The sequence below is a fragment of the Aotus nancymaae genome, unplaced genomic scaffold (assembly GCF_030222135.1).
Source record: "Aotus nancymaae isolate 86718 unplaced genomic scaffold, 86718_ANA_hifiasm-v0.15.2.pri h1tg000040l, whole genome shotgun sequence".
Classification (NCBI taxonomy): domain Eukaryota; kingdom Metazoa; phylum Chordata; class Mammalia; order Primates; family Aotidae; genus Aotus; species Aotus nancymaae.
The window spans coordinates 36,488,887-36,509,764 of NW_026988454.1; the positions used below are offsets into that span (position 1 = coordinate 36,488,887).

The window sequence follows — 20,878 nt, forward strand, 5'->3', positions numbered from 1 at the left end:
GTTAGTTTCAAGGCTTGTGAAAATGAGAGATCCCGAAGTTTGTTTCATTAGTTTTCATTGTAAACTGCTGCATATTTCTTATGAGAAAATAGTAGTAGTTTACAATGAATAGTTTTCATTGTAAACTACTACAATAGTAGTTTACAATGAAAACTAATGAGTTTCATTAGTTTTCAATAGTAGTATTTTCTCATAAGATTCCCAGGTCTCCTTTACCAGAATTGCTGTCTAATCAGGCTTCTGCTCTGTTTTAGCACACCTTATAAAATTTAACTTGTAGACTTACCATATGGGATTGTGATTAAGTAAATTAATACATGTAAGGAACTCAGAACAGTTCCTAGCACATAAAGCACACAATCAACCTTAACTATTATTATTTGCATTATTTACTAGGGGACCCTGGCAAATAATTTATCTTCCCAACTCTTTTCTCTTTGATGTAATGGAGCTAATATGTGCCTACCTTTTTCGTAGGGTAATTGAGAGGATTAAACGACGATAAAATATGTGAATGTATTTTGTTAACTGGAAGGTATTGTTACGGAGGTTTCATTTGACATAGTTAATTTTGGAAAAGCTTCTGTTTAGGAAAGAAAGGGAGACTTGACTTTGGCTGTGATGGAATCACTAAAGGCCACAATAAAGGTGGAAGGAGTATAAGGGACAAGAGTTGTGCGTGAGGCAGATGCTGGAGGCAGTGAGCTGGACACGTTTGACACCAGCTCGACCTGCAAACCTTAAGAAAAGATGAAATATATTGAATCTGAAACATATTGACTTCATTGTACAAAAGAAAAGAACCAGAAGGGTAGCGTGTGTGTGTGTGTGTGTGTGTGTGTGTGTGAGTGTATGTGTGTGTATGCTTGTGGCTTTCCATAATTTGGCCCCAAACTATGTTTTTTCCAGACTCTTCTTCAGCAGTGGTCATGCTCTGCAATCCAGGTTCCCAGGCCTCTGCCTGGAGATATCCTACTCACTCTTGGGAGGCCTTTCCTCCCCGGGGTTTCCCCAACCCCTCCTGTCCCTCCCACAGGAAGAATAAATAGTTCCTTTTCAATGCCCTTTCTGTGAAAGCACTTTTTCCACTCCAGAGTGAGGGAGACCCAGTTTTCCTTATTCTGCATCTCCAGGCTCTGCTCCAGGGTCTACCTCTAGGAAGGCGCTCAATGAAGGTTTAGCAAATGCACTTTGAATAAATAACTTTTGAAAGTTGAGAGGACATTTAAGGCCGGGAGTCACAGTCGAGGACGCCTTGCCCAGGGGCATTAGCTGTCCTCATCCGGGCGGCCCTGAGGGCGAAAGACGTCCTCCAACTCCGGGTCCTCGCGGCAGCGCTCGGCGAATCCCGCGGGAAAGGTCCCCCGCCTGCGCGGGGGCGGGGCCTGGGCGTCGGGGGCGGGGCCGTCCGCGGGGGTTTCCGCGCCGGGGGCGCGTCCGGCGGGGGCGCGGGAGGGGCTTCCGCCGCGAGGGGGCGGGGCCGGTGCTCGGAGTCCTCTGACGGCCCCAGCCAGGGAATTTCAATTTCAAACCTAGCGGAGGGAGGAGGCCGGCGCGGCTGCCCGCGGCGGACCGAAGAGGGACGGGTCCTCGCGGCGAGCGACCTCCAGAGGTGCGGCGTCGGGGTAACGAGGCGTGTGGGACTGCACGGGCCGGGCGACTTGTCCGTGTGGGGCTGCAGGGGCGGCTCAGATTTTTCCTCTGGCTGCGGCAGGAAGCAGTGGCGGGACGGTCCCACCGGGATGGGGGTGGGGAGAGGGGGCCCGGCTTTGGGATTTTCTGCGGCTCCCTTTTTCCTTTCCCTCTCGGTCTCTGCTCTACCGGATTCCTGCCCCGGGGTCCGGGTCCTGTTGCTCCGGGCAGGATCCCGGCTTCGCTGCTCCCCGAGGTCCCCCCTTCCTTTTTCCGGGGGGCAGGGGCCGCGTCCCGGCGGAGCCTGGAGAGGCGGGGGCACGGGGAGGACGTCGTCCCCGCCGGGGTGCCGTGGGCTCAGGTCACGCGTCCGGGCCCCGTGGAGCAGCAGCGGGAGAAATCCGTCTCCATCCCCCAGCGGGGAGGCTCAGCTGCGGCGTCGCCCTTCAGGAGGAAGGTTTTGGAAGGGGAAGCGCGGGCTGGCCGCGCGCGTGGGGACTGCGGGAAGCCAGGCGAGGGCTGCACTCCAGCCCCACGCGCGGTGGGGGTCAGCCCGGCGTCAGCTTGCGCCCGCGCCCCCGGCTGTTGCCTGTGCCGTCTGGGAGCTGCCGAGAGGGACGCGTGTTTCGTGCTCGGATCCTTACAATTCCCACACACAGGCCGTCTCACCACAGATGGCTTGTTTTTTTCTCCTCCTGCGCTGGGGGCCGAGGGTTGAGAGCATTTTTAGGTGAGCAGCAGGGAAGGACCAGGAGGAGAACCTAAAGGAGCGGGCAGGGTTGGAGTCGGTGTCTGGGGACCCCATCCCCAGGAGCAAACGCTGCCCCAAGCAGCCTGGACGTCTGTGATGGGATGTCAGTTATGCTTCTCCAGCTCGCTCACCTCCCCCGAGGTCAAGTTTGTTTTATTTTGTTTTTTTATTTTTTTAAATAAAATGAGGTTTGGCGAGAAGAGCTCCTGCCTAGAGTCTATTATTTTGGGGAGGGGTCTGCGTGTGGCGCCCTCCCTACTGACCCGGGTCGCCTTTCATTGAATTGCTCCATCAACACCACACCTGCCCCTAATTTTAAGATCCCTGGATGGGTGGGAGGGAAGGTGGAACCTGGAGCTGTGGATATATTTTCACTTTGCTGAATCACATCTTTCCCAGGTTTCTTGAACTTCTTGCATCTGAAATGGCATGTGTGTGCCAGGCGTCTTGTTCCTCTTGTTAGTGTTTTTAAAGCTTTTTTTCAAAAAAAGACTTGCGCAGTTTTCCCCTCATTTCTTCAGTCTTGTCTTTATTCCCTCCCCCACCCCCGTTTTTATTTTTTTCAACAGAATACATTATTTCTGTGGTTTCTATTTATAGCACTGTCTAGAATTAGCATTTTAGTTGGTGTTCTGTCACATTTCACCTCGGGCTTAGCATTTGCGGGAAACTGAGTCAATTTCTGTGCTGCAGGGCGAGGATTTAGAATTCTCAAGCTTTGAACAGGTTTTAGTGGGGAACGAATACTGCTTAATCCTATTCAGTTTCCCTTTGCAGGCTCATTGCTGTGAGAAATCGCTGGATGGCTGATGGGGGTTGCATTGCAATGCAATCTTGAATTGTGATAAGGGCCAACTGGGTACATGCATCAGGCTGTGAGTTTGACACAACTTTTAAAGAGCTGTGCTGTGTCGCCTGTCAGAGCTCGAGTGATCATTCTTATAATTCAATGTAAGAACCACCATCATACTTCAGATATCTATTCTTTGGAGGTTATTGGAGAACTGTACAAGTGGTAATGGCTTGGAACAATGGTGTGGATTTAGCGCTAATTTAATCCTATCCTGTCTTCCTCATTTCTTGGGCAGAATTCCCACTGAAGTCAGTGGTGGTCTTGTGTGCAGACAGACTGCTGAGAACAAGAGGCTGCTCATTTAGAGTAACGGGAAGGGACGGTTTCTTTCCTTTTAAAACATCCCTCTGTAAGAAAGACCTAGTCATAACAGTTCTTTAATCTTTTACCTCTAGTCCAAGTAGTTAAGAGCACTGTTTGCAAAAACCTTCGAAAGAAAATTTGTGGATGAATTGAGCCATGTCCCTCAAACTCTTGATATCTAAATTGGATAGTGACTGTTAAAGATGAAAAGTGGTTTAAAAAAATCATTTAACAAAGCTAGAATTTCAGTAAAATTTTTCCTAACGTGTAAAAAACAGAAACCACCAGGGAGCATTTTGTAGCAACTGGGTATGTATATTTCAAATCTGAAATTTAAGTCCAAGTAGAAAGAAGCAAATTTGATTTAGGGGATGAATCTGAAGAGAGGCCACCAAAAAATAACTATCAAAATATAAAAGAAGGAAATTCAGATAGCTCTTGCTGTATTTCAGGTGATAGCTTTAGGATAATTTGCTCACTGTCATACATGTTCTTAAAGACTTAGTGACTACTGGGGTCCATCATTAGATATGCGAACACTTGAAGATTTCCAAATGAGCTTTGTGCTGATCTGAGTTGGTGAGCTAGTTAGATGCTTGGCTTCTTAGTGTAACATTCTTGTGGCTTACCCTTTCCAAATTACTAGTTCTAAGGAATTGAGTTTAGAAAACCTAACCAGTGACCAGAATGTAAAAACAGGTATTTAAAAATCAGAACCATGTCCACGTGTACTACCCAACCACTTGCTTTCAACTAAAAATACTCGCAAAGATGACAAAGCAGTCCACAACCAAAATATTTATTGGTACAATTTCTCTGTAATTAGTAATATCGTACAATTATGTTTAACATCAGATTCTGCCCTGAAACACCCCTCTCATATTACTGTGGTTAGTGAACTACAAAGGTTGTATCTTTGCCATTTTATTTAGGAATGTAGGGTTTATGTTTTATGTAGCAGAATGCTAAATATTTTTGAAGGTTTGCTTTTGTTTCTGTTTCTATTGAAGGCATGGGCCTTTTTTCTTTCTTTTTTGAACTGAAGTAGTCTGTTTAAAAACTGTGTGGACTTTTTTTTAAGTATGAATTGCTAGTAGTTTTATAAGGCAAATGAACAGTTTATAGGGATCAATACCACTGAGTCACATTTTGCATTTCTAAAATCTGTATTGTTTACTTGGAGAAAACAAAAGAAATGTGCCTGCCTCCTCCATCCCACCTTTATTTAGAAACATTTCCAGTGGGCTTGTTTGTTTTCTTCAGATTCAGAATTACTGTACCTAACCACTAGGTACCCTTACAGATTTCAAAGCCTCAAGTAAATGTTTATGCTGGCTTTCGTAGTCAGCAAATAGTAGCCAAACCCTAATTTACTGCTCTTTTATAGAATCTTGGAATCTCAGGGCTGAACTGTTAGGAGTCAGCAGATCCACTCTTAGCCCTAGTCTCTTCCTCTCAACATGCAAACAGTTCTAATCTCTTTGGAATGTCTGAGCAAATAGAAGATTTGTATGTGATTTTGTCACCAATTCTAGACAGAACATCCTTTGGGATGCCATGTTTTGGCATAAACCAGCAACTTGGTATTATAAGATTTATATCATTTCTCTGCATGGACAGTGCCCTAAACTAAAATCTAAAATGGAGTCAATGCCTGGTATCATTAACTGTAGGGAAATGGCCTCCAAGTTAGCTATTAATATTAGAGTTATTTACAAGTTATAGGTAAGCCAAGAAGGAAAGAAAGAAATCATCTTAGTCATCTAGAAATGATTTATAGTTTTTTGTTGTTTTTTTGTTTTTGTTTTTGCGACACAGTTTCACTCTGTCACCCAGGCTGGAGTGCAGTGGCGTGATCTCAGCTCACTCCAGCCTCAGTCTCCAGGTTCAGGTGATTCTCGTGCTTCAGCCTCCCAAGTAGCTGGGATTACAGGTGTGTGCCACCATTCCTGGCTAATTTTTGTATTTTTAGTAGGGATGGGGTTTCACCATGTTGACTGGGCTGGTCTTGAACTACTGACCTCAAGTGATCTGCCTGCTTCAGCCTCCCAAAGTGTTGGGATTACAGGCATGTGCCACCACACCCAGCTGATATATAGTTATAGCTAATAGTTTTTGGTAGCTTTTATATGAAAAAAAGCTTATCATCACTGGTCATTAGAGAAATGTAAATCAAAACCATTGAGATACCATCTCACGCCAGTTAGAATGGCGCTCTTTAAAAAACCAGGAGACAACGTATGCTGGAGAGGATGTGGAGAAATAGGAATTCTTTTACACTGTTGGTGGGAGTGTAAATTAGTTCAACCATTGTGGAAGACAGTGTGGTGATTCCTCAAGGATCTTGAAATAGAAATACCATTTGACCCAGCAATCCCATTACTGAGCCAGTATTATAAAGACACATGCACATGTATGTTTACTACATGTAAACATATAAAGACACATGCACATGTATGTTTACTGTCACACTGTTCAAAATAGCAAGGAGTTGGAACCAACCCAAATGCCCATCAGTGATAGACTGGATAAAGAAAATGTGGCACATATACACCATTGAATATTATGCAGCCATAAAAAAGGATAAGTTCATGTCCTTTGCAGGGACATGGATGAAGCTGGAAACCATCATTCTCAGCAAACTGACACAAGAACAGAAAACCAGACACTGCATGTTCTCACTCATAATTGGGTGTTGAACAATGAGAACACATGGACATGGGAATATCACACACTGGGGCCTCTCAGGTGGTGGGGGCTAGGGGAGGGATAGGAGAGGGTGGGAGCCTAGGGGAGGGATAGCATTAGGAGAAATACCTAATGTAGATGACGAGATGATAGATGCAGCAAACCATCATGGCACATGTATACCTAACTGCACATTCTGCACATGTACCCTAGAACTTAAAGTATGATAAAAAACCAGTTTTTGGTAGCCTTTTTTATAAAGCATGTATATGTGTGTGTATTTCATATGAGAGCGGGAATATTATATGTATTTGTGATGTGAAATATCTACACATTGTACTTAATAAATATTTGATGAATTAATTCATTGAAACTTTTAATATATTAGAGGTAAAGAATCTTTAGTGAAGATTCTTTGATAGAGTTGACGTAGAAATGGGTAATATTTCATGTAGAAACATCGTGTAGGTAATATTTATTTAAAGGATTTGCTTTTCTAACCACTGGTATTGTTTATCCTGTTTGACTTGGGATCTGTGTTGTAAGTTTCTTAGATTCATGTTTTTCATGTTTAGGAGAGTAGATAATCTATGTCTGTGGTGTTGGGGTAGTATTAATTTTAATTAGAATTTCAGGGGCTCTCTGAATTTTCTTATTTTAAAGTGATATCTCTTACTCCTTGGCATTGGAATAGATTACATGTGATCTATGAGTGAGTGCATTCATACTGCTTCTGGATTTTTTTTCTTCGAAGACTGAAGTTGAGCTAATTTCATATTCTCAGTTATCTTTAAAATGGAAGCATATTTTCACTTCACAAATACCTTTCTGAATTTTGCATATTTTCACTCTAACATAGTAGAGCCATAAAGTCAAAAAGTACATAGATTGTCTTGCAAATAATCTGGAATAAATTGAAGGATAAGAACAATCTTTTCTGAGATCTGAGCTGTATCTTAAGTAAGATTTGCTTTAGATAGACAAGTTGAAATTTTGCATTTATAACCAAATCCAGTATCATGGGGATCATTTTAGTTCTTTCTGGATTAGGAACTGGAGGGCATGGAAAGGCTCCCACAGTGATTTTGTCACTGTTCATTTATAGGACTTTATTGCCTAGGTCAGGTAGGGTAGTTCGTGCTATTTAAACCAAATCTTTGTGAAGAGGCCAGTTTCTTGTTGCTTTGCTCTTATGGCCTCACCATCAATCTTCATGAAAGAATTTTCAAATACTTAAACACTTATGTTTCCCTTCAGTTGCCTTTTTGCAGGATAATTGTGATTTAAAAGCTTGTCATATAGGTCTGAGTACCAACTCTGAAGTCCCATTTTCCAAGCCCTTGTATTCAACTTTCCAGACCTGCTGATGAGATTCAGGGCTGGGCCATCACAACAACAGTGCTGAATTTGCTCATATTTTTTACAGTTTCCTACATTCTACCAATATATGTACATATCCCAGTAGCTTGAAGACATAAAATTGAAATGTGATATATACTCTGCCATAATTCTTTGTTTCTATCTCTTTTTGTTCAGAAGCTACTTGTTTTTCACCTTAGATTCATTTACCTTATGGGCCAGAAGGGAGCTTGGAGGTTATTTAGTTCAGACCCCTGACCTGGGGTGGGGAGTGGGGTTCTTGGGCCTCCAGGGTGCATATACTGCCTGAGACTGTAAGTCAGGTATTGTGCTTCCGTGTGCATGCGCTTCTGTGTGTGTCTGTGTGTGTGTGTGTGTGTGTGTGTGTACAAGTGGATGGGAGAGGTAGGTTAAGAGAGAAAGAGACTTAGAGGGTTTTTGAAAGGGTTTTGGGAAACAGAAAAGGTTGAGAACTGATATTTCAGTTCTTATTTACGAGATTAAAAGATGGAAGTTTTAAGATTATTCTTTTGTTTTTCTCTTTTTTAAAAAAATTTTTTCACCCTGTTGCACTTTTCATCATTGATTCTCCCCTACCCCCATTGTACTTCTTTCCATTCAGTTGAATTCATTTAGTTGACCTCCTTTTACCTAATTGTCAAGGTTAAACTGAATTCTGATATAATTCTGGCCACTCATATTCTTACCTGTGAGCTTAATGAATGTGTGTTTATTTCCTCACAAATTTCTTTGATGGAAATATTGATTAGAAGGGATCAGTAGCATGTCCACACTATGTGATGCTGGTTAGACTGCCACATATGCCATTGTGACCTTGGGCAAATTGTTTCTCAAAGTCTCATTTCCTGTAGTAAGGGGTTAAAAATCATACCTACCTCAGAGTTACATCAGGATTAAATGAGCTAATGCTTATAAAATGCTTCACAGAGTGCCTGGCATCTGCAAAAATTGTTAGGTTAAGAAAAGACCTAGTGGGTTGGTTGCTGGTGAATATGTGGTAAGCAGATTTTTTGCAGTGGTCAGGAATAATTATCTGTGTGGAAGTAGAGTCTTTGATATGAAACTGTAATTTCCTATTGTGATCACAAGTTAAAACCACTTTTTAACAATTTCAGTCCAGTATCTAGAATGTTTGAGCTTTTAGAAACTCTGTCTTAACTTCATTCTTTTTGTTAACAAAGGAGCATATATACGGCAAAGCAATAGGGATCTAGTTTCAATAACACAGGGATAATGTAGTCTTTTTTGTTACGTTGCCAGAGGTAACTGATTATAAATGTAAAATTGTGTGCATATGCTATACTATAATTTCTTCTCTCTATTAGCGCAGTAAACTTGCTGAAAGAATCCTATTAGTGAGTAGAATTTTTATTGATAATGTTTAAACCTCTGCATATGGCATTAAAATGTAACCTTTATAAATCTTGGTGTGAAACAGACCTGAACACCAATACAGTGTTTTAACTTTAAGTTAGTTGCCTATTTTAAGAAATCAGATTTCATATAAATATATTTTAGGCTAAAAATTGGGTGATGGTGCAGCGCTGGGCCCACTGAGTCCACTGGTTCTGTTACTTCTGGTGCTCTCACGCGTCAGCTGCTTTGTTTAACCTGTCCCCGATGCATGCATTTTATGCTCAGTTCTAGCTTTGTTCTAGGTTCCATTGTAAGTAATCCTGTAAGGCCAGAAGCATTGGTAATCAATAAACGTGTAAAAAAAAAAATAAATAAGGAAGCCAGGAGTCTTGCAGCACCGACTATAACCAGGTGCTGTAATTGGTACTTTACATATGTTAATATCCCTGCTCCTTTTCTGCAGCACCATCTTGGAGTAGCTGGTGTGCTCTTTTTACGTATGAGAAATTGAGGCCTTAGGCTTGTGTATGGCTAAATACAGCTTGTGTATGGCTAAAATCCTTGTTTTTTTCTGTGAGGTCCAGTTACTGCTTTTAATTTTTTGATGTTATTACTCAGTAGAAGTTGAAGTTTTTTGGAATTCGTTGGCATCTGCAGTATCTAACTTTTGTAAAAGACAGGCTTGCTTTCCTTACTGGGTTCTACTATCTAGTTTTTTGTGTAAAGGTATGATTATGAAGCAGACCTAAGTACTACTTTTAGTTATGTGATTCTTGAATCATGCGGGAGCAGGGAATACCCTTCATCTTGTTAGAAACTTTGCTCTAAATGTTTCTAGTCTGATTTTTCAATATTAGAAAAATATACCAGAGGATAAAACACATCAGAATAAAATGTGGCTCTCCCCTCACCTTTACTTCTGTCTTTCCTGTGGTTTTGCACTTTTTGCTTTCATTTAAAGTGCAAATAGCATTCCCCAGGGTGCTTCATATGATGTAGAAAGTCAGGTAGTACTTAGGGGATTATGAAGAAAAGCAGCAGACCAGTGCCCTAGCTCCCTTCTTGACAGATTTCTGCTCCCCTGAGGCAACTACTTTCAGTAGTATTGGTTTTGTATTCTGGTGTTTTGTCCCTAAATAACATGATTTTCTTGTTTCTTGATTCTTTTAAGTGACAGAATATTTTATGCTTTATTATTTGTTTAAAGTTTAGTGACTGGGTGTGGTGACTTACCCCCATAATACCAGCACTTTGGGAGACCAAGGGGCGGGGGTGGATCACCTGAGGTCAGGAGTTTGAGACCAGCCTGACCAACATGGCAAAACCTCGTCTCTACTAAAAATATAAAATTCAGCTGGATGTGGTAGTGCTTGCCTGTAGTCCCAGCTGATCGGGAGCCTGAGACAGCCGGGAGGCAGGGTTGTAGTGAGCCAAGATCGCGCCACTGCACTCCAGCCTGGGTGACAAAGCGAGACTCCGTCTGCCCCACCAAAATCAACATCAGTATAGGCCAAATCCTAATTTCCTTAATGAATACTTCTAGTAGTTGCCCAAGAAAGTGTAAATGGGAGGTGAATTTCTTGAGGCTTGCATGTCTTAAAATGTCTTTCTCCACTCTCAGTTTGGTTGTATATAGAATTCTGTTAGTGATTACCTTCCCTCCAAATTTTGAAGGCGCCTTTTGAAGCCGTTTGAAGGATGCTTTTCTCTCACCTCAGTCCTCAGAGGTACCTGGAACCTCCAATTTCTCAGGCTTTCAGGGCTTTTCCAACAATCAACTTGTTTCTTTTAGGCCCCCACCAACACAGGAACACAGTTTTCTGCTTCCTCTGCTCTGCTAAGTCAGTTACTTTGTACATCTGCTTTCCATCTTCTAAAATTTTGTTGACATATTTGCTGGCCTGACCCCTCCTATTGTTTTTTTTTGCTTTGCTTTTGTAAATTTGTTCCTAAAAACTTACCTTACTGTCATTTTAGTATGGTTCTGAGAGGAAGCAGAAATTAGCTCATGTTAAATAAATTGAATTTTGGAATTTAAATTGATTAAAAACAAAATTCACAAGATTGCTGTGGTACTTACATTTGGTAAGGACAGCAGCCATGATAAAATTATACTTGTTTCTCCATGCCAGGTGCTGGGTTGAACTTCATTTATATAGAGGAAGGTGGAAAAGTCAGGTGATTGAGTGAACATCTAGGGTGGCTGGGAGTGGATGACTGATATGTTATTGGTCAAGAAGCTACTTCCTAGGAAAAGTTTAGTAAATTTATCATATTTTTTTTCCTGTAGTATAAACTCTTAGAAATATTATGTATTTGAACTAGACTTAACAATACACACTCACCAAATTTGCTTTTGTTGTGTATTGGAAGTGATAGCGTTAGTTTAGATATATTGAGTATCTTGGTTTGTCTGTCTTTAGATTGACATATTGTTGCCACACATATACTTGAATATTTTTTGGACCTGGTGCAGTGTCTCGCACCTATAATCGCAGCACTTTGGGAGGCCAAGGCAGGCAGATCACCTAAACTCAGGAATTCAAGACCAGCCTGGGCAACATGGGGAAACCTCATCTCTATTAAAAAATAAACAAACAAATAAATAAAAAGAATATTCTTTGAATATGATTGGGGATTGGAGTAAGCTTTGAACATATGCAGGTTCTGTTAAATACTGTAAGGGTGAAAACTTTCATTACTAGGTAGGACATAATTAGGGATTTACCTTAATATGAAGGTACAGATGTTAGGGACTTTTGAGTATGGGTTTTGGGGACAGTAAAACATAAAGGAAGGTTCTGAATACCGTAGTAGGTCAGTAGTGACTGGGAGGTCTGAGGAAATGTCAGGATGATCTACTGCCTGTTATGTGATCAGTGTTGGTTAAGTTGCCCAGTGGATTTTAGAGATTTATAAATTCAAATCTATTATTCATTAATGTAGAAGATGTTGCAGGCAATCGATAAAGACAGCGTTTCCCTAAAGTATGTTGGTATGTTAAATGATTTGAGTCTTTCTTTCTTTTTTTTTTTTTTGGAGATGGGGTCTTGCTCTGTCAGCCAGGCTGAAGTGCAGTGGTGCGATCTTGGCTTACTGCAACCTCTGCCTCCCGGGTTTAAGCGATTCTCCTGCCTCATCCTCCTGACTAGCTGGGATTACAGATGCCTGCCATCATGCCCAGCTACTTTTTGTATTTTTAGTGGAGATGGGGTTTCACCATGTTGCCAGGCTGGTCTCGATCTCCTGACCTCAGGTGATACGCCTGCCTTAGCCTCTGAAAGTGCTGGGATTACAGGCGTGTGCCACCATGCCGGGCCTCCATTTGATTTTTAAAACAATTTGTACCACAAATCTGACAAGTAAGAAAAGTAGAGTTTAAACTTATTCAAAGTCCTGGAGCAGTTACTAATGGAGCTTCAGGCACAGCCAAGGTCCCTTGTGTCCAGAGTTGTTCTCACTACACTGTGCACTTTTGCCAGTTGAAGTTTTCTTGGAGAACTCAGGAAGTCTGCCAAGTTTTATAGCTAGAGGGATGTCCTGTCGCTTTTATATATTTGTATTTTGAACCCTGAAGGTAGACAGAGCTCGGTCTTCCAAAAATAGTTCAATAAATGTGTCAACATTTTGAAATACTACTGAAAAAACAAGGAAGTAAAAGTCCTATGGGATTATTGGAAAATGATGCCAAATGCCTCCACAAGCATTTGAAAAGCAAATGTGGCAGTGGTTTTATGCTAGACGATGGTTCATATTCAGCCTTCGCTTTTGGGGCCCATTTTTATTGTGATAATCTTTTACTGTTTCCCAGTACTCTGTTTAATTGTTTCTAGACTCTGGTAGAAAAGCTACAAAATGAACATCTTCCTTGGAAAATTTTCTTTAATCCACTTCTCTTAAGGAGAAAAAGGAAAACTTTTTTTCCTTAATAAAGTGGATAAAAGTTGTGTGTGGGAAGGGTCAGAATATCAGGTACAACAGGGTCTGTCCACTGCAAAGGAATCAAGAGTTATCCATGAACTTGTAACCAGAACTGTTTCTGGATCTTGGCCATTAAACTGAATATCAGTAAAGCCTACTTCTTAATTTCCTTAATGCCAAGATTGTCTGTTTTAAATTATACACATATGGGAATGTGAATACATTCGTCTTCCCCCACCTTCCTCCACCTGAAAACAGGAGGAAAATAAAGACACGTTGAAGATATTCTAAACTTTGGCAGCTCTGTAGTGAAGAGAGGTAGATGTAGGCTGCATATGTGATACAGATGTGGCTTCTACCTAATTGAGGCCATTTCACCTTCATCTTCAGTATTGCAAGCTTAGATTGAAAGAGGGTAGATTCTAGAATATTCTATAGATCTATGATTTATGTGTTACTTGCTCTGTGTAGAATACATCATAGCAGTGACGGATAATGTGGCATTTTTTTTTTTGAGGACTTTTTTTTTTTTCGGTTATGTTTTTTAAAGCCATGTTTGGTTAGGTTTTTAAAAGCCATGTAGTATTTGATTATTAGAGTGTTTTTGGAAGAAAGAAGGTAGCATTATCAGTTACCGAAAAGTGTTTTTCTTTTTTAAACGTTTTACTATGGCAAATTTTCAATATATTTAGAGGTAGAGAATAGTAGTATAATGAGCCTCGCGTACCCTCACCTGGCTTCAGCAGTTACCAGCCACATGACCCGTCTTGTTTCATCTGTATTTCCCTTTTACTCCCTGACCCATTCTCGTTATTTTGAAGCAAATTCCAGACATCATATAATTTTATTTGGGAATAAGTGAGTTTCCCCCTCCCCTTTTCTTGACATGTACTTCCTGATCTCCCAAATAAAGTTCATCTTTATTGCTTGTTTTGTGGAATAACAGAAAATAGATCATTTGTGACATACTGTTGTGATGTTTTTGGAATAAATATCTGAATATTGTTTTAGTCAATGAAAGTGGTTTCACCTAAATGTAGCATTGTGGACATAGGGAATGCTTTAACCAGTGCTAAAAACAAGTAACATAAAAACAAAAAACAAAAACCCTAACAATTTCTAAACCAAATCTGAACTGATCTTCACATTCCAGTATGTTCTCAAGGTAATGTTGATGTTGTATAATTTTTTTTCTACGACTCCTGATTATGCTTATATTAGATTTTATGTTTTTAGATTCTTCTTTTCTTTTCTTTTTCTTTTTTTTTTTGAGATGGAGTCTTGCTCTGTCACCTAGACTGGACTGCAGTGGCATGATCTCGGCTCACTGCAACCTCCACCTCCTGGGTTCACCTCCACCTACTACTGCGCCTGGCAAATTTTTGTATTTTTAGTAGAGACAGGTTTCACCATCTTGGCCAGGCTGGTCTTGAACTCCTGACCTCATGATCCACCCGCCTTTGCCTCCCAAGTGCTGGTATTACAGGTGTGAGCCACCTGCCTGGCCAATTTTTCTTTTTTCTTTTCTTCCTCCCACCCTGCCTTCTTTCTTTTCTTCTTTTGCCTAACATAGTTCGGTGGCAATATGTTAGAACTAGACCAAGCAAAATATACTTTTTTAGCTGACTGAATTTTAATGGGACTACACAGTTATAAAATGAAAGCAACTTGCTTATGTATGGTTCTGTCTGGCGGTATAGAGGGGTAGGTACATGCCTTAAACATTGAAGATATACTTAGAAATCATTATGTAAGTTGTTGGCCTTATAGCTGCCGCTGACAATCACTTAATAGTGGAAGTACTTTTCCTAAATAACAAGCAGGATTTTTATGTTGGAGATAGTTTATTTTATATTTTAATTTGTACTTTCAATTAAGGTATATATTTAATATTTCTTTGTAAAGACATTGAATTATAAAATATTGATAATAACTACCATTTTTGAATACTTAATATGTGTCAGATGCTGTTCTATAGGCACTTTTATTTTTAAAATTTTTTTTTAGAGATGGGATCTTGCTGTGTTGCCTGGGCTAGAGTGCTCTGGCTACTTACAGATGTAATCATTGCATTCTACAGCCTTGAACTCCTGGGCTCCAGTGATCCTCCTGTCTTCATTTTCCTGAGTTCCTGGGGCTAGAGGTTTGTGCCACCATGCCGGTTGTCTATAAGCACTTTTACATATATTTATTTACCTAATTCTTATAGTAATACTCTGTGGTAGGTCCTATTATCCTAGGTATCCTATAAGAAAACGAAAGTACTACAGTTTGAAATAACTTGCTCATGGTCACTAAGCCTATTAATGGTGGAGTAGGAGTTTGAACCCAGGCTGTCTGGTTCCAGAGCCTATAGCCATAACTACTGTCTTTTGTTATCCCTAAGAATGTGTAAACAACTTCAAACCCTGATCCTATTTGCATTCCCCTCCCCATGGGTAACTATCTTGAACCAGAGCCAATACTACACTATTTGAGTTAGGGTATAATTTAATCATTGGGGAATAGTTTTCATTCAGAAACTAGAAAGCACTGATGAGACTTTACTTATGTTCCTTTCCCAGCTTTAGTTACAAAGGTGAAGCGGGAAAATGGAGACATGTAGAGGGTAAGGTGATAACCTCCATCTTACCATCTTCCTTCTCGCTGCTTAAAAAAGAAATGAATGTTGAGTCTATCTGGAATGTTGACAGGTCACAAAGGAGCTGTTGAAGCCTGTAGTTCACAGTACCATTGAAAGGTGAAAATTTGTCTCCACTTGGGTACCTTGAAATGGCAGATGCGTTATTGGAATATTGGATATCATTGGCCAGTACTGCTGAGTATAGACTTTTGTAGGAGTTTATCCTGAATCTGTAGTGACCGGAATTTCAACAAACCAGGTATTTGATACTGTTTTCCCTGTTGTTTCTGAAAGGAGCAGAGGCTAGAAAGAAAATTGTTCTAGCCTCAAGCCCCAGTCCACTAATTTTTCAAGTGTGACAGTAAGCAAGTGATGTTGCTTTTTGTGCTGTTTTCTCTTAGGTGGTTCAGGTACCCTGAAATAAATCCTAATTTATATGTCTGCTGCTTATTCATCTCTGTGTGTGGAGAAAGTGATTTAAAGTGTCCTTTCTTTAAGAAGGAAAGAGATGGGGCATAGGCTCACGTCTATAATCCTAGCACTTGGGGAGGCTGAGGCAAGAGGATTGCTTCAGTCCAGGAGTTCGAGACTGGCCTGGGTAACATAGTCAGACCATGTCTCTAGCAAAAAAAAAAAAAAAAAGCTCCGGAGACTGAGGTGGCAGGATTCCTTGAGCTCCAGAGATGGAGGCTGCAGTGAACTATGATCTTGCCACTGTACTCCAGCCTTGGTGACATAGTGACACACTGTCTTAAAAAAAAAAATAGGCTGGTGGCGGGTGCCTGTAATCCCAGCTACTCAGGAGGCTGAGGCAGGAGAATTGCCTGAACCCAGGAGGCGGAGGTTGTGGTGAGCCGAGATCACGCCATTGCACTCCAGCCTGGGTAACAAGAGCAAAACTCCGTCTCAAAAAAAAAAAAAAAAAAATAGGCATAATATCTCGGCAAAACTGTTGATAAAGTTTTCATGATATCTTTATATATTTATAAACAACTTCATAAAAAATCTGTGGTGGTTTTTGTTACTGAAATTTTGACCTTGGCCATCTCCTATCCAAGATATTTTTGCCAGTGATTTTTATGATAACAAGGATTGCTTATCAGATGTATAGATTTCACAGCAGTTTGTAGGGAAACCAAGTAAACTATATCTAGATTGTCTTGTTAGCTACAAAATGAGCTGAAATAAGCAGCATGAAATTTGTTGGGATGTCTTTGAAAGTCTTCGAGTCTCTTCTGACATGTTTTGACTCTTTGTTCTACTTTTCCTTCTGTTCTTTGCAGACTTCTTTTCTTCTGACTGTCCTTTCAGTTTTCCTGTTTCCCAGGGTTCTGTCCTTAGCCTTTGATTCATAGCCCTGGCTAATTTTTATCACCCAAGACTTTTCCTATATCATAATTTGTTAATTCAGCTCTCTCCAGGCTAAGTCTTTCTCTTGAGTTCTGGATCTTCGGTGACTTCGAAGAATATCTGCCAGCATCTCGTAGTTTTTACATGAATGTATAAAATATTTTGTGTAGAATGTGGGCTGTAATGGATTATTTTGCATTGACTTAGAATATTTAGATACCTCATTTTAAGGGGTACATAGTATGCACTAGTATATATTTGTTCAATAAATATGAGTGGAAACCATGTCCATGAAGGGTTATAGGATGTTGAGATGAGGAGATGAGGAGAAACTATAGCACCTGAGAACTAGCTGTTGAAATAACTGAAGGGATAAGACTTACTGGGGGGCAACTTATTGAGAGCTGGTTTTTGAGCACTGCCTTTCTAATTTTGTTTTTGACAAAATCTACTACAAGAAATAAATTTTACATTTTGACCCTTTATTCAATATGGATGTGTGTGTGTGTATGTATATATATGTACATATGTGAATAACAGAAACAAGTTTCACAAATTAGTTCTTAACCTTACTGTGTGCAGTGTGCTTTGAGATTTTCTTCTCTACTTAATAATAAAATTCCAGTCAATGATCTGCTAACTTAATTTCACAAATCACCAATGGACTGTCGCTTCAATTTGAAAATTTTTTTCCCATGGATAAAACTAAGAAATTTGAAGAAGGGAAGTTTTCTACCTGGTAGCAGAAGAACTTTGTAACAGAGCAGATTGACAACAGAATGGGGCTGCCTTGGAAAGGAGTGCTTTCCCAAGGCTTGAAGGACCCAGGCAATAGGCTGTTGGAAGGTGGTGGGAAAATTCACTGGGAAGGAGGTGGAACTTTGTGACTACGGAGATGTCTTCCAAGTCTAAGATTTTAGGATTCCCATTTTGTGACTTGCTGAAATTTTAAGATGATTAAAGTTATTTGAAGATGAAAAGATTCTGAATTTTATTTACCACGATTCTACATTTTTGTCAAAAATGTCTCAATTATTTTATAAATTAATTGTTAAATTAAAAAGTTTTAAGAATTTTGTATGCTAACTGTATTTCTACTTTCAACTTATTTCTACTTCCGTTATTTCATATATATATTTTTAAACCAAAAAGCATTATTGGCTGGGTGCTGTGGCTCATGCCTGTGATCCTAGCACTTTGGGAGGCTGATACTGGAGGATTGCTTGAGCCCAGGAGTTTGAGATCAGCCTGGGCAACATGATGAAACTCCGTATAAAAAATACAAAAAAAATTAGCCAGGGATGGTGTGACCTGTGCCTGTGGTCCCAGCTGCTTGGGAGGCTGAGGTGGGAGAATCTCCTGAGCCCTGAGGTCAAGGCTGCAGTAAGTGGTGATTGTACCACTGCACTGTAACCTGGGCAACAGAGTGAGACCCTGTCTCAAAAAAAAAAAAAAAAAAAAAAAAGGCATTGTTTAGAAAGTTTTAAATATATGCAAAACTAAACTGAAAAGCATATGACTCCCTGTTCCTTTCCCACCATTCAGCTTTAACAGTTGTCAGCTCATGGCTGGCCTTCTTTTCTCTATCTGTATTCACTTCACGTCTTACTATCTTATTTTGAAGCAAATCCCAGGCATCTCATCATTCCGTCTACATATACTTCAGTACATATCTCTAAAAGAAAAGACTCTTGAGGATACCATTATAACATCTCAAGAAATTAACAGTATATCCTTAATGTCATCACATATTCACTGTGTTCAAGTTTTCGTTTGTCTTTGTTTCTTTCATAGTCTCGTATTTGAATCAGGATCCAAATTCGGTACATACGTCGCGATTTACTATAGGTCTCTTCAATTCTCTTTAATATATTGGTTCTGTCCCCTTCTTTCTTTTATATTTCCTTGCATTTTTTTTTGTTGTTGTTGAAGACGTTGGGTTGTCCTATATCCTTCCTGCAATTTCTGTTTTTGTGAATAGAGAGATATTCTGTTCTCTGTTTTTATGATTCCAGCCCTGTGTAGTTTAATCTGTGCCTTCATCCTATGAATTAGTAGTACATGCTGAGGCTTTTCATCAGCTTCTGGTTCAATTTTGCTGTTGTTGTTATTAATACTTCATTGGTTTTGTTATTTCTTAAAACCACTCAGAGTATACCTAAATGCTAAATGTAAGGATACTTGGATTTATTTATTTATTTATTTTTATTTTTTGAGACAGTCTCACTTTGTCACCTAGGTTGGAGTGCAGTCGTGTGATCTTGGCTCACTGCAAACTCTGCATCCCAGGTTCAAGCGATTCTGCTGCCTCGATCTCCTGAGTAGCTGGAATTATAGGAGCGTGTCACCATACCCAGCTAATTTTTTTGTATTCTTACTAGAGACAAGGTTTCACCATGTTTGCCAGGCTAGTCTCGAACTTCTGACCTCAAGTAATCCCCCCTCCTCTGCCTCTAAAAGTGCTGGGATTACAGGCGTGAGCCACCTTGCCCGACCTCAGATTTCTTACTTGGTTCTTCATTTTCTGAAATCAGCCTGAGCCAAATTCCCCATGAAAACAGATGGAACCACTTAGAAATTTGGGAAGATAGTAATCCTCTGCAAACACCACATCCAAATACAAGAGTTTCTGCTCCAGCTTCATTTCCAAAAAAGAAAGGGGGAGAAAGCAGCTGTCTTAGTAATTTCTGTGGACCACAGACCAGATTTTCAGTTCAAGTGAGACATTTTACAATAAAATCAGTCTTGATTTTTCTAGCACACTGATGGAAACTTTTCAGTCTTGCTAGTAAGATTTCTCACCCAGAAAGCAAGTACCCTTAGTGACTCTTTTTCTCCCTCTTCTTCCTTGACAATTGGAAGTAGAAGGATAAAAGTGAAAAGATGTGAAATCAGAAGGCAACCAATTTATGTGGGAAATCAAATAAATGTGTTCTATAGTGATCCTTTGAAGGAATTTGTAATCATTTGTTTTTACTTTTTATTTGTGGAAATTTTTCTGTGTATAAATAAATAGAGAGGACAGAATAATACCGTCCATTTCTCTACCACCTTGTTTTTTCCCTGATGTTTAGTGCATTAAGAGATGGGGATGAAGTCACACTGCTATTCACTGGAATCATCTCTATTTTTTCATTTGTTATCATATCAGGCCTGTCGCATAGGCTTTACATCTTTTTCTTTCTTTTGTTAATCCTGATAAATGTTTTGCTAGGTTTTATTTTAGGGTCTTTTTGTTGGTGTTCATTTTGCTAGGTAGTAGATGAAGATTCTATGATGAGGTGAAAATGCTGGGATTAGGGTTAATTCCCTGCCTTCTTACTGAGTTTCTTTTAAAAAACACTTTTTATAATGGAAGTGTATGCAAACACAGAGTAGAATAATGAATTCCCATGTACCCGCCTTCCAACTAATTACTACCATATGGCCAGTTTTCATCTGTGGACCTCCCAAACCCATGTTCCTTGTTCCATGCTGGATTGTCTTAAAGCAAATCCCAGACATTATATCACTTCATTTATACTTTTTTTATACTCTGTGATGAATAAGCATTAAAAAAAAAAAAAAAGAAAACCACAATACTGTTACATCTAAAAAACTTACTTTCTTAAATTATCAAATATTCAACATGTGTTCATATTTCTCCAGTTGTTTTATAAATGCTTTTACAGTTGATTTAAGTTAGAATGCACATAAGATCTACATTATGTTTGGTTCATATGTCTCTTGAACACAGTATCTTAATATTCTCTTAGGAAGAGAAACTTAGTTTCTTTTCTTTTTCCTTCAATTTATTTGTTGAAACTGTGTTGTTTGTTCTATATTCAATTAATTTGTTGAAACACTATTGTTTGCCCTAGAATTTGTTGATTGCATCCCTGCCTGTGGTGCTGTTTAATGTGTTTCTCTCTTCTGAATTTCCTATTAATTTATAGTAGATCTGAGGCTCAGTCAGATTCCAGATTAACTGCCAGTTAGGAATATAGAATCCTTCCTAGTTATTAGTGTGTATTTCGTTCTG

General features: G+C 39.8%; 1 protein-coding gene across 8 annotated transcripts in view; it reads left to right on the forward strand.

Annotated features, from left to right (window-relative positions):
- Positions 1-1,522: 1,522 nt before the first annotated feature.
- The window catches only part of EPB41L2 (erythrocyte membrane protein band 4.1 like 2), a 225,463-nt gene continuing 206,107 nt past the window's right edge, over positions 1,523-20,878 (forward strand). For 7 of the 8 annotated variants that reach the window (XM_021666542.2, XM_012458328.2, XM_012458331.2 and 4 more), the window contains exon 1: positions 1,523-1,612. The gene's annotated coding sequence lies outside the window, so the exon portion shown is untranslated. The remainder of the gene's footprint in view (positions 1,613-20,878) is intronic. The other variant, XM_012458316.2, reaches the window with a different exon arrangement.